Source organism: Channa argus, chromosome 3, assembly GCF_033026475.1.
Source record: "Channa argus isolate prfri chromosome 3, Channa argus male v1.0, whole genome shotgun sequence".
In the NCBI taxonomy this organism is placed as follows: Eukaryota; Metazoa; Chordata; class Actinopteri; order Anabantiformes; family Channidae; genus Channa; species Channa argus.
The window spans coordinates 16,276,543-16,288,582 of record NC_090199.1 but is presented as its reverse complement, the minus strand read 5'-3'; the positions used below and the strand labels follow the sequence as shown (position 1 = coordinate 16,288,582).

The 12,040-nt window shown below is 39.1% G+C and overlaps 1 protein-coding gene across 28 annotated transcripts in view; it reads right to left on the bottom strand.

Moving 5' to 3' along the window:
• ptprdb (protein tyrosine phosphatase receptor type Db) overlaps nucleotides 1–12,040 on the bottom strand; it is a 131,392-nt gene that overhangs the window by 85,162 nt on the left and 34,190 nt on the right. Inside the window, exon 1 of one of the 28 annotated variants that reach the window (XM_067497223.1) lies at nucleotides 245–1,376. The exons of the other annotated variants lie outside the window; for them this stretch is intronic. The gene's annotated coding sequence lies outside the window, so the exon portion shown is untranslated. Of the gene's footprint in view, nucleotides 1–244; nucleotides 1,377–12,040 lie in introns of those variants that run through there. 28 annotated transcript variants of the gene reach the window in all.

The window sequence follows — 12,040 nt, the reverse complement described above, 5'->3', positions numbered from 1 at the left end:
GGAGAAAGCAACGGGCAGATATTAGCTGTCAGTTATATGTCTGTGACACTGGAGGACTGAACACACACACACACACACACACACACACACACACACACACACACACACACACACACACACAGATAAGCACAGATGCATACAGGCGCTTTGCACCGGAATGAGATACATTTTAAGAAGTTGGCGCTCTGCGGTGCAGGTCAACAATAATAGAAATTGCGCATTAAATGACGGGAGACGCGCTCACCATATCAGCATCCTGCCCGGCGCCGTCGTTGGAAGAACTCGCAGTCTGAATAGATTCGAGCTCTCAGCCCGTCGTCTGCCTGTGTAACATCCACAGTGGCTGCAGCCGCTCTGCCCAAATAATCCACCACCGTGCGTCTCTTTTCCTCTCTCTCTCTCTCTCTCTTTCCCTCGGTCTCTCTCTCTCGCTCCAATAATTCTCTACGACTCGTTCAGGTGGATGAGTGGAGTTGTGGCTGGCGCGCAAGTCCCCCGCGACGTTACTCTGGGGAGTCAGTAATGTAGTGTGGAGCGATCTGGAGTCGCCAAAAGGCGCCGGTTTGTTTTGTCATCACTCCCTCTCCCGGTAAGGACGAAATTGTCCCAGTAGGAATGGAGAGGAGGAAAACCCATATGGTGATATTGCAGCCATCAAAGCCATTTGATAACATGTTGTGTTCATTTTTGGACATTATATGAAATTAACAGGAATAAAATTAAGAATGTCCTGAAATGAAATGCAGGTTCAAACAAGGTCCTAGATGTACAAGAAATCAATACAGGTTTTGTGTTCCTCTCACTTTACTGACTATATTTCTCTGTCTTTGTTTTGTGAAAATTAAAACCCCATCCATGATAAACATCTCAATTGAGTTTTCTCAGCAGACTAAATAGGCTCTCTGGGACAGTGTAGGGTTTTGGAGATTAGGAAAGGGGCAATCATGGGCACAGTTTAGCCGAGGCGAGTAGAGGCGATGTTATCTGGATTGAGAAGCAGCTCCTTGGCAAACTCAAATACTGCCTGGATGTTTCGTGTTAATTAGGGCAACAGTTTCAAAATATAGAGTCCATGGAGGGATTTTAAGGAGCTATCAGGAAACAATTTGCATTTTACTATTATTTATCAGTTTGAGTGTGAGGAATGTGTTTTGTCTCTTAACAGCTTCAAGTGCAGCACAGTGAGTGGTGTGATGTCTCTAACAAAAGATCAAAAATCTTCAGATACGGGGCAGCATTGAGTGCTTAAGGTGCCCAACGTGAGTATGCCTGTACAAGTATGCCTGTGAGTGATTTACAGCTTTGTGTACAGTACATGTACTTTTACTGCAAGTTGTAACTGCACTGGCTTTGATGAATTGTGAAGCATTTATGCATATTTGTTTATTTGTTTGCCGTACAGACATACAATTTGTAAGACTTTTTTGGGGGGGGGTGTTAAGTAAAAACTTTTAGAAAGAAGGAACTTTGCAAAAGTGAGTGAAAAATAGACAGCATGCTTTCAGTGTTTAAGCACATGCTTGCACCACACACACACACCAACACACACGTGTGTGTGCACGCACTCAGACTTATCTGGGTGTGCTGACCTAGAACACCAAACACAATCAGTGGTGCAGCAGATTCCCATCAGCGCAATGTAAATGAGATGGAGGAGCATAAACATGCTTTTGTTGCAGAAACTCTCAGCTCAGTGGGTACAAGAAAACACAACCTTAGGCTGGGGACACACACGTATAGATTCAAGCTCACACACCAGAGACACACGCCCACAAATACACAATAGAGTTGTGCACACTCTTATAGTCCCACACACGCATGCACTCAAAAGATAATAAGTCAGCACAATAAGCGATAAGGGGTCTGTGACTGAGATAACTTTACTGGCTAAAATAGAATCTGGAGCAGTATTTGATGGGCCTCATGACATAGCACCACAATGCACACACATGCACTGAGCTGTGAGGCACCATTATATTCAGACTACGAAGAGGTTACTTTTAATGTACGTGCTACAGGTTGTGTTGCATATTCTGTTCTTGTTCTCATTTGGCTGATTAACACCTATGTTCTCTCTCTCAGGGTCAACACATTTCTACACTCCTAGTAGCTCTTATTTCAATATTGATTCTTATAAATATATACAGTATGGATAAATGGGCTCCATATTCAATGAACTTATGCATGGATGCTTTAAGGACGGATATGTTAACAATGCAAAATTTCACACACATGTATACTATGCAAACTGTCAACTGTTCTTTTAAGTGATGCAGGAACAACTATTATAAATAATCCTTGTCTACAGTCGATATAACACCAGGCTTAATAAAATACACCTTTGATCCAGCCACATGCTATAGATATCAATATCCTACCTCTAGCTCTATGAATCGTTTGAATGCTTCAAAGCAAAAAAAAAAAACAAAAAACAAAAAACAAAAAAAAGGTTTAGTTGGATTAAATAAAGCAGTTTTGTTTTATAAATAATCAATAGTGAGTTAAAGTGCCAAAGAGTGACTAGGCCAGTGTGAAATAAATTCAAAGTCATGATCAATGACTTTAACATAGAACGTATGCTAATAACCACAAAAATCTTAGCGATGTTTTCCAGGACATACATTAAAGTAAACACTGGCTATCAAGTGATGGTCAACAATTCAACTTGAGCTTGTGTACACAAGTCAGTGAAAGAGAATAATTTTTCTCAGCTTTCTTGCTTTAAAGGGTTCACAGTAAATTCAGCAGTGTCCATTCACTCAAGGAGATAATTTTCAAAATTAGTCAGTGAACATATGGTCCCACTCCTCAGAGACTAAAGTTTACACGTAATGTAGTGTTAAATCCTCAGCGTCAATTCAGCTCTGGTAAGAGTTTTTTTTTTTTTTTTTTACACTAAGTGTTACCCCAGTTTACACTATGATAAGTGTGACTCAAGGTTTACACTATGAGGAAAATAACACCAACAGTGTCATTTATTTTTGACACCACAATATCAGTGTTTAATCAAAATAAATTCCAATGGTATTTATTCTAAATAGGTGTTATACTTATTCCCAATACAGTGGTTTTTTTTTTTAATTACTACAGAATTTAGAATTTTATACTTTACTCCATTTAATAAATGTTGCAGTTTAGTCAAAACAACAACAACAATGTATTTATAAAGATGTATTAAAAGTATAGAAATTAAAACATTCAACATTAGTGTTTTTTATTTTTATTTTTACTGTATGTCTAGAGTGTAACGTAACTAAAATAAGTTAATTTGACTTCTTAAAGTCTGATGTATAAATGATCTTTTTTAAATCTCTACTATAATGCATCGCTTTTTCAGTGTGAACAAACAAAGCATGTTGATGATTACCTTAAAAAAAACATATTAAAGCTTTATTAGTATATGTTTTATTTAGTTATATATAGTATCACTGACAAAACAGTAACACTGCTCTTAAGTTTGTCTCTGCGTGCATATAGCTCAGCCTCACACCTGAAGTGTTTATCTGCATTGACACTGCACACTTTACATTGGCGAATCCTATTCTAGATATTCTCACCAACACTGGGGCTGATCTTACTCAATAGACTCAAAGTCTATAGACTTTGTCACTGGATATCTTACACTGGCGAATTTACTGCGTTCAAAGTTTCTGGGTAACTGGTAAGCTTTGGCCTGAAGTGGGCACTAGAAGGACTGGTGAACTATGGTGAATATTTCTTAGGTAAACTTAGCTCTTGTGTACCTGCTGAGCGGTCAACGACTTACTTTAAAAAATTAACTACTGGGGCACTGGAGAAATGGTATCTACTGCATCTCCTGAACTCTCTCCTCCAGACACCAGATCTCTCCCCAGCAGATGTGTCCACTCATCCTAACAAGGACAATGAGAAGTGTGGCCAATAACATTAATGATGGCTCCGTTAAATTTAGGTGAGTCAGCATGCACAATGTCCTGGTAGTGGAACACCTGCTGTAAAAGCAAACATCATTAGTTGGATTACTTATACCTTTGAATTGAGAAAGATATATTTCCTGACAGACTGGCCGATGAGCTACCACAGACTGACATTAGAGAAATACAGAGTCTGCAGGATTATTAGAGCTGAAGATATTTGATTACTCATTTACAACATTTGTTAAGCTCAATTGCTAAAAATTCACTAGCTCTAGCCTCTCAAAAAGTGAATACTGCATTTACATTAATCAGTGAAGCGAATACAGTAGTTTTGCAGTTTGTACTAAAAAACAAGCAATTTAAGTATGTTTGTTTGACATTTTATAGAATAAAGACAGATTGAGGAAAAGCTCATTAGCTGCAGCTCTAAAGAACATTACTGTGTCAACTCACCCTGGCCTGCCCCTCGATAAAAGGGAATAGTGAGCTTCTAAATTCTCTTCTGTGTCAGAAGTGAAGAAGTAGAGAGGTATGATTTGATGAGCGATCCAGCAAACAGCTCCTTGTTCCATCACTTTGAAAGTCAACTCATGAGCGGGGTGCCGAGCAGTGGCCCATTAAGGCCATGACATTTCAATAATTGCCTCTAATCTCAGCATCATAGAGAACCACAGCACCATCTACTTTCACCGTTTGCAAAGGCACACACAGACACATGCTTTAATCATTGATGCTTCATTAGTGCCCCACAAATGCTATTGACCTCTTATCCTTCAATAGACACTTGAACCTCACCTTCGTCCACACATATGCGCACAGAAGAACATCCCAAATGCTTCAACTAATGAGGACTTTCCATCAGACACGAAATAAGGTGGAAATGTGACACATGCATTTACAAATAGACATATTACACAAATGCACACACACAGACACCATGTTATTATTACCTTTTTCCTTTAGGAAGTACTTGGTGTTTTCCAGTTCTCTAGTTGTTTTTACCCATATAAAAAGCCTGTGCGGCTGCTAACCATTAATATGTTGGGTGGTATTAGAGAGGGCACCTTCATTTGTTGCACCTGGACAATTACAACCATAATTTTATACAGGGGGACACTAATGCAGTTAAGATGAAGGAGAGTGTGAGCAGAAGGAGGGATGAGAGGGAAAAGACTGCTGGCTCGTTTATTGTGCGTATACAAAATCTATCTCCTTATCTGTAATCATATCTCTGGATTACATTACGAGGACAAAAACATTTTTTATGTCTCCATTTTCTTTACACCTAACCTTGCTATTACAATGTCTTTGCAATTCAGCTGCTAAAAGGCAATGATTGAGTCTTTTGACACCTGTGGTAAACATGTTGATTTGGCTCTGACAATGGCAGTCCTCTGGTGTAGCTGTGGAAAATGAAGTAATTGAGAAATTTGAAATCACAATCTACAGAAATGTTTTTTTTTCTATATCTATATACACACAACTGTAAAAACCTCCATTGCTAGAATTGATTTTCACAAACACAATACAGATGAGCTTGGGTGGGCAAAATTATATGTTGTAGGTTCAGAATGTTAAGCATCATTACAAAGAAACACTCAGGCTACATGCGATGTTATGCACTTTAATCACACACAAGAGACGGATCCACTGTTTTCCACAAAAGGCAGGAAGGTATAGCTGTGAAGATTGTGTGTATGTGTGATTGTGTTTTTGTGTGCTGAGTCAAAATGAATATGAGGGAATGACAGGGGGAAAAAGAAGGCTGGAGTGAGCTGCCTTGCAGCCCTTAAAAAAGCTCTGATTGAACACTAAGAAGAGAGTATAGAATGATGAACATCCAGCCTGCTCTTTTCACATAGAGGAATTTGCATTTGGGAATATAGAGCTGGCTCCTATTATGAAGTACACAGCCCCTCCTCCATGCACTCGGGCAAGCGTGCACATTTTTATGGTAGCAGATATTAGCGATACAGAAAACATCACATTAACAGGGTGAAAGCCTTGCTACACATCACATGCACATACAGGATCTCATTTAGGCTGTGTGCATGGGTTGGATGAGCACTCCAACTACTGAAGGAGCGGAAATTAAAATCTGTGCAAACAGAGAGAGAGAGAGAAATAGCAGGAGAAGAGGAAGTGGCAGAGAGAGAAACATAGTACAGGACAAAGAAATACATGCATGAATGATATAGGGAAGGAAAGGAAAATCAAAAGGAGTGGATATGTAAATTAGTGAGTAACTTGGACTATTGGTGCTGCTGATGCAGCTAGAATTTACCTCAAAGTGAACGAAAACATCAGGATTATTTTCCAGAAAGAAAATCATTATTCAGATCAGTTTGGAGCAGATGGAGTCAACAGGTTACATACAAATGGCGAGCAAGCACACCATTAACCAGGGCTGCTGACTGCTTCAAAATGAGTGATGAATGACAAGCCAAGCAGCTGTGACATTGGTAAAGAACAGCAAGGCTGCATTGTGTAGAGCGGTGATTCTTGAGGCAGTTGTACAAAACCCTGAGAATGTGAAATGAGAAGCAGTGAGTGGTACAAAATAAGAATATTTTAGAGCGGTTACACCCGTGTACATACGTAATATGGCAGTGCATTTGTGTAGGTGCACACAGTATAATTCAATATACCTCTGAACAGAAAAAGACTATCTGTCCACACACACTGTGAAATGCATAGCATAGTGCTGAGCAGGTTATTTATGTTTACATAAATGCGACAATGACAGGGATCTAAACTTAAAGAGAGCTGTTAGTTACATGCTGCATACGCTAGTCTAGCAATTACTTCTATACACAGAGCAACAAAGACAGACAGACAAATTAAATACAATCAGTGCTTCGTACACATTCAGATGGTCGGGCTTACACATTCACACACACACATACACATACACATGGGTCATAGAGAAGTGGCTGTCACTGTGATTGGTTCCCGCTGCCAAGGGCAAACCCACAATAGCCAATTATCTGTCATTATACACCACAGAAGCTCTTGCGGTCTGGATGCCTCTGCATGTATTTGTGTGTCCATGTGTGTGTCATAGTGAGAGAGATTGACAAATTGCTAGTTATATATTTCAGCATACTGAAAGAAAAGCGGAGATATGTAGAAGAGGAGGAGGGTAAAAAAGGGAGAGTTTGAGGAAGTCAGGCGGAAATATGCAGAGTGAACATAAAAGAAAGTGAAGGAGAGATTGATAATTAAGTTTGACAGTTGTTAGAGATGGATCACGGGGAGCCAGAGACCTCCAGTGAGCTGCTTACTGATAGCAGATGTCTGGTGACCAAAACATGCATGATGCAGCAGGACAGACGTGTAGACGGCCAAATAATGCTGAATTATGTATGATCAGGATGTGACCAAGCTGTCACCAGTTTGTGACCCGATTCTGAAATGTATCAGAAAGGGTCTAGAATCACCTTGCATTTTAGTTCCAGCAGCACAAAGTATAGAAGGCCCAGATACTGCTGTGCTGTATCTGCTCTGATTCACAGCAGCCCAGGGTTTCTGACTGGGCAATTTGTTTAAATTACCAAGGCTAAGTGGCAAATAGCAGAGAGGTGAACTCTTCCCACCCATTTTGTCATGATGTGGGTGTGCATGTATATGGTCATTGCATTCAGCTGTACGACATGTGTGAAATTTCAGTGGTCTTGAAATGATTACTATTATATATGGTACACACAATCATGTGGCACTAGGGATGAACTGAAATCACCAATTTATTCCTTAACATTTCACTCAGTGCTATCATCAGGTCAAAGACCTGTAGGCCTCTGAACTAAGACAGTGGACATGGTAAACAATATATTGAGCTGAGCTACTTTAACAGCATGTTAGCATAGTCGCTGTTGGCATGTTATCAAGCAGCATTGTGCTGGGATAAAGCCTCAGAGCTGTGAGCATTTGTCTCGCAAGGCTGTTTTCTTTTGCTGTGCTGTGGTAGAGTTTATTCTGGATATAAGTCAAAATGTTCAAGATCACAAACCTTATCATAGTTCTCTTTGAAGGCCATTTAACATTGAACTTAGATTTATAAACATTCTAAAATACTTTATGACACACAGGCATGAAATTTGTAGCTTTTGGTTTCTGTTATTCTGGCTCAATAATTGATTGCTAAAGCTCCTTTGCTGCCCTATTGAACTGCTTTGCCATTTAAGCTTGTATACTGCACAGTCATGACGCATGAACCCAAATCATTATGCCATCCACCTCAGAATACATCCATCTTACTGTACATTCTTAATACATATCCAGTGTGTGTGTGTTTATGAACTATGACACTGATCTGTCTTTGCCCGTTTTACAGCTACGCTTCCATAATCCCCATCTTAATCCACTGCCTCTGTGTGTATGTGTGTATTCACATGTGTTTGTGTGAGTCATGTCTCTACATCTCTGAATGTGAGTCATGGTATTTAAGCGTTTGGATTCTGCAGGGCCTCTCTTTCCCACATCTTCTGCAATATATGTGATGCCATAGATAGCCCTCCACTTGTCTCTATTAAACCACTCAACACAGTGACCTGGACAGAATCACTCTACACTACACTGTCAATATCTCTATAACCACTGCACAGAGAAGAATAAACAGTAAAAACTGAATGGTTAGGGGTAATATTAGTTTTACATAATGTGATGAAATGGGTGCATTTGAGAGAGGAAGAGAGTGGTTGAAATGGAGAGAGGCAAATATTACATGTGAATGCAACTACAGAATGAAACCGAACAAATGAGTAAGTAAATAACAAATAAAAGTTAGTTCAGACTTTATCCAGATTGCTGTACATACAGAATAAACATATTTTTAATTGTCTCGATTTTTTGTTCTTGGGACAGATTAAATGTTCATCCTACAGCACACTATTTCTTCAAAACATTGTATATCTTGCACTGTCTAAATATTGTGTACCTTTTATAGCAGTGTCATAGTTCCCAACCTGTGGGTGGGGGGGGGGGGGTTGGGGGGGGTGGGGGGGGGTTCAGGACTCCCGCAATGGTAAAGATAAAGGTGATATTAATCAAAGAATCAGAGAGAATTTTTTTTTTTATGTTACTCATTTTTGGTCCACTTTATGCTTTATTCTTAAGATGTACATGATTCTTTTCTGTGTTCAGATCTGCCAAAATTATTTGACAAAAACAAACAAACCAAAACACTAATGGAACCGGCAATCTGTGACTTGGGGCACAAAGACGACACCTTAAGGAGTCAGTAGTAATTTTGTCCTGAAAATAATTTATAAAATGTATTTTTAGACATTTAAATAAAAGAAGAGTAATCTAACAGCCCCTAAAAATCTGGTTTTGCTGTTGTGGTCATGTACAGGTGTACTCCAACATCCTGAGACATCACTATTGTTCTTTTACAGGTTTAATACAGGTAAATTCTGACAACAAGCATGGATGATAAGATGGTCAGAGGTAAAACAGGCTTCAAACCCAGATATTTTGGCATTTTACTTGAGAGCAGACTGAAGAGACAGACAGGATATAAGGGGGCTCAAGCAGGGACACGGAAATGAAATGCACAGTGACTTAAATCTCTCATCGAGTTTCAAAATAGATGGAAGAAAAAAAGAATGTAAAAATTCATAGAGAAATGAACAGTTCTTCTCTGCATTTAAGAACCTCTTCTAAGAGGAGGTAAGAGGTTGATAAGTGAGACCCTCAGCAATGATAATCCCATTAGCACTGTACTGCATGTTAAGCTCTCCACTAATGACTGATGTGTGTGTATGTGTGTCACATGGTAAATGTGCACTGTGTGTGTGTGGCTTAGCTCTGCTTGGACCATCCTAATTATCAGATGTGACTCACGTGAGGGTAATTACAGCATCGGAGACAATGGGAACAAGGCTATGAGTGACCTAGAAATGTACAGGCTATTGAAGTGCACACGCACACACACACACACACACACACACACACTTACACACACACACTTACACTTACACACATACACACACACACACACTTTCTCTGTTATTTTCTCATACTCACACAGAGAGGCAGAAACAGAGCAGGAGAAAGAAAGAGGCAGTCAAAATGATGGAAAAGGAAGCATGTTTCCCTCAGACTGCATTAGATAGTAGAGAGATTTGGAAGGTACTGTCAAGAGAGACTGTGTCAGGTGGCTTCAAGTTCAGCCCTCTTCCTAATATGAACTAATCTGACTGGTCTCTGTTCTCTGTCATATCTGGCTGGGGCTCCACAACACTGTGGTCCATGTCCACCGGCACGGATTAAGCTCAGCTACCCGAGACTAAATTCTCTATTGAAGAATCATCTGTGTGTAATCCCTGTGTGAAGCCAGCCCTGTATGGTACAGCACATTATACATCTCACAATGACTATTATGCACAGCAGACTGCACACTCTCGAGATAGCTGTGAACTGGCAGCAGAGCCTGAGGGTTGCTTTAAATTGTTACATAAAATGAGATCAGTTCACTTAAGGTACTCTAGCACATCAACGAAATCAGAGTTTTGACAGGTTGTTTATCACCTCAGTTAAAATATAATCTTTTTTTTTAATGCATCCTGTCACACGATTCTTTAATAATTCAATCTCCTATTTTTACATATTTGCATTAACATTATAATTTGCACTTTATATATAATTGGCTTTGTTTGAATTCTCAGGAACAAGTCAGTACTACTAGGATATATGGGATATATGGGATATATAGGAAAATATATTAGATGACTGGCCATCAATGAATTAAAGTTTTGTTGGCCATGTAACTGTCTAAACCAAGACACCGCAAAATGCTGCATCAGTTTCAAATACTGACTCACAGATCAGGTGCCCACAGTGATGTGACACTCCATCTTAATACAGATTCTTTAATCATAATAAAATCACAATAAAAATTGAGCATTGGTGTTATCAGATCATTACACTCACTCCTTCCCAGTGTTACGCAGACCTCATATTAAAAAAAAAAGCTGTGGCAAAATGAGTCGTCCAGCTACTCCCCATCTTCGTACTGAAGTCCTGCTCCCTTTCCTCTAGCACCTGTAAGGTCTAATTTTACACTTACTAAATAGTTTATAAATCACTCCTGTCTTAAGTAGCAATATTTTTGTACTAGGTTTACGATTAAGCTTGCACCCTTCTACTTGCAGTATCAGTGTAAGGGAATGCAAACTAAAGACTTAAAACTAACGTAATACTGATGCAGATTTAGCTACTATAAATGTTCCTTCATCAGCAGAAAAAAATACAATAAAAAAAGGTCAAAAAGTTTATTTAAAAGTTTAAGTAAAAATCTAAACATTTAAACAGTTTACTTCCCCCCCTTTATAAATTAATTAAAAATTAACTAAATTTCTGTTGAAGAAACATTTGTACTAGCTGAATGTGATTTAAAGATTATATTTATGAAAATAAATTCTTTGTTTTACTTGTTTTGTCAAAGTAAGAGGGTACTAATTTGTGCACATTACTGTATAGCCAATTGCTAGCCAGCATGTACAGTATGTTTAGTGCCTGCATGGGAAAAAAGGAAACCAAAAGACAGTGGATATAAAAACTAAAAACAAGCAGCCTTTTCTCACCATTTTCACACCATTCTCACTCACCACAGACAGTTTATAGCTAAAACCAAAGGGCAATGTGTCTGATAAGAAGTTATAATATATAAGTTGTTCTATCATTGTTAATATGATGGAGTCTCTCATGTAGTGATTAGCTTAAAAAGTGGTCTCTCACTGGCACGACCCAGCCTGATTCAACATGCTGAATCGGCTAAAATGTCGGACTACTGCCAACACATTGCAAAAAGTAGGATGACATTCAGTGATAGCCCCAACAGCAGCCAATGCCTGAATGTCTGCTTCCTGTGTCACAGCTCTAAGCCTGACCTGCTCAATGTCCAGACTGCAAGGGTGACTTCTTCAATCAGGCAGCTTTTCAGAGAGGCCCCTTCTCAGTCACATTCCTCCAGCTGAAAAGTTAGATCTTGGTCCAGAATGTAAAACTGATAATAATAAACACATTTTTTTCGGCTTATACTTATTTTAATGATGACCTTTTCTCATACTCATGCTGCTTTAACTTTTAAAGATCAATTTTGAATTTAGCCTCCATCTCCTGTTACTGTTGTTATCCTGGTG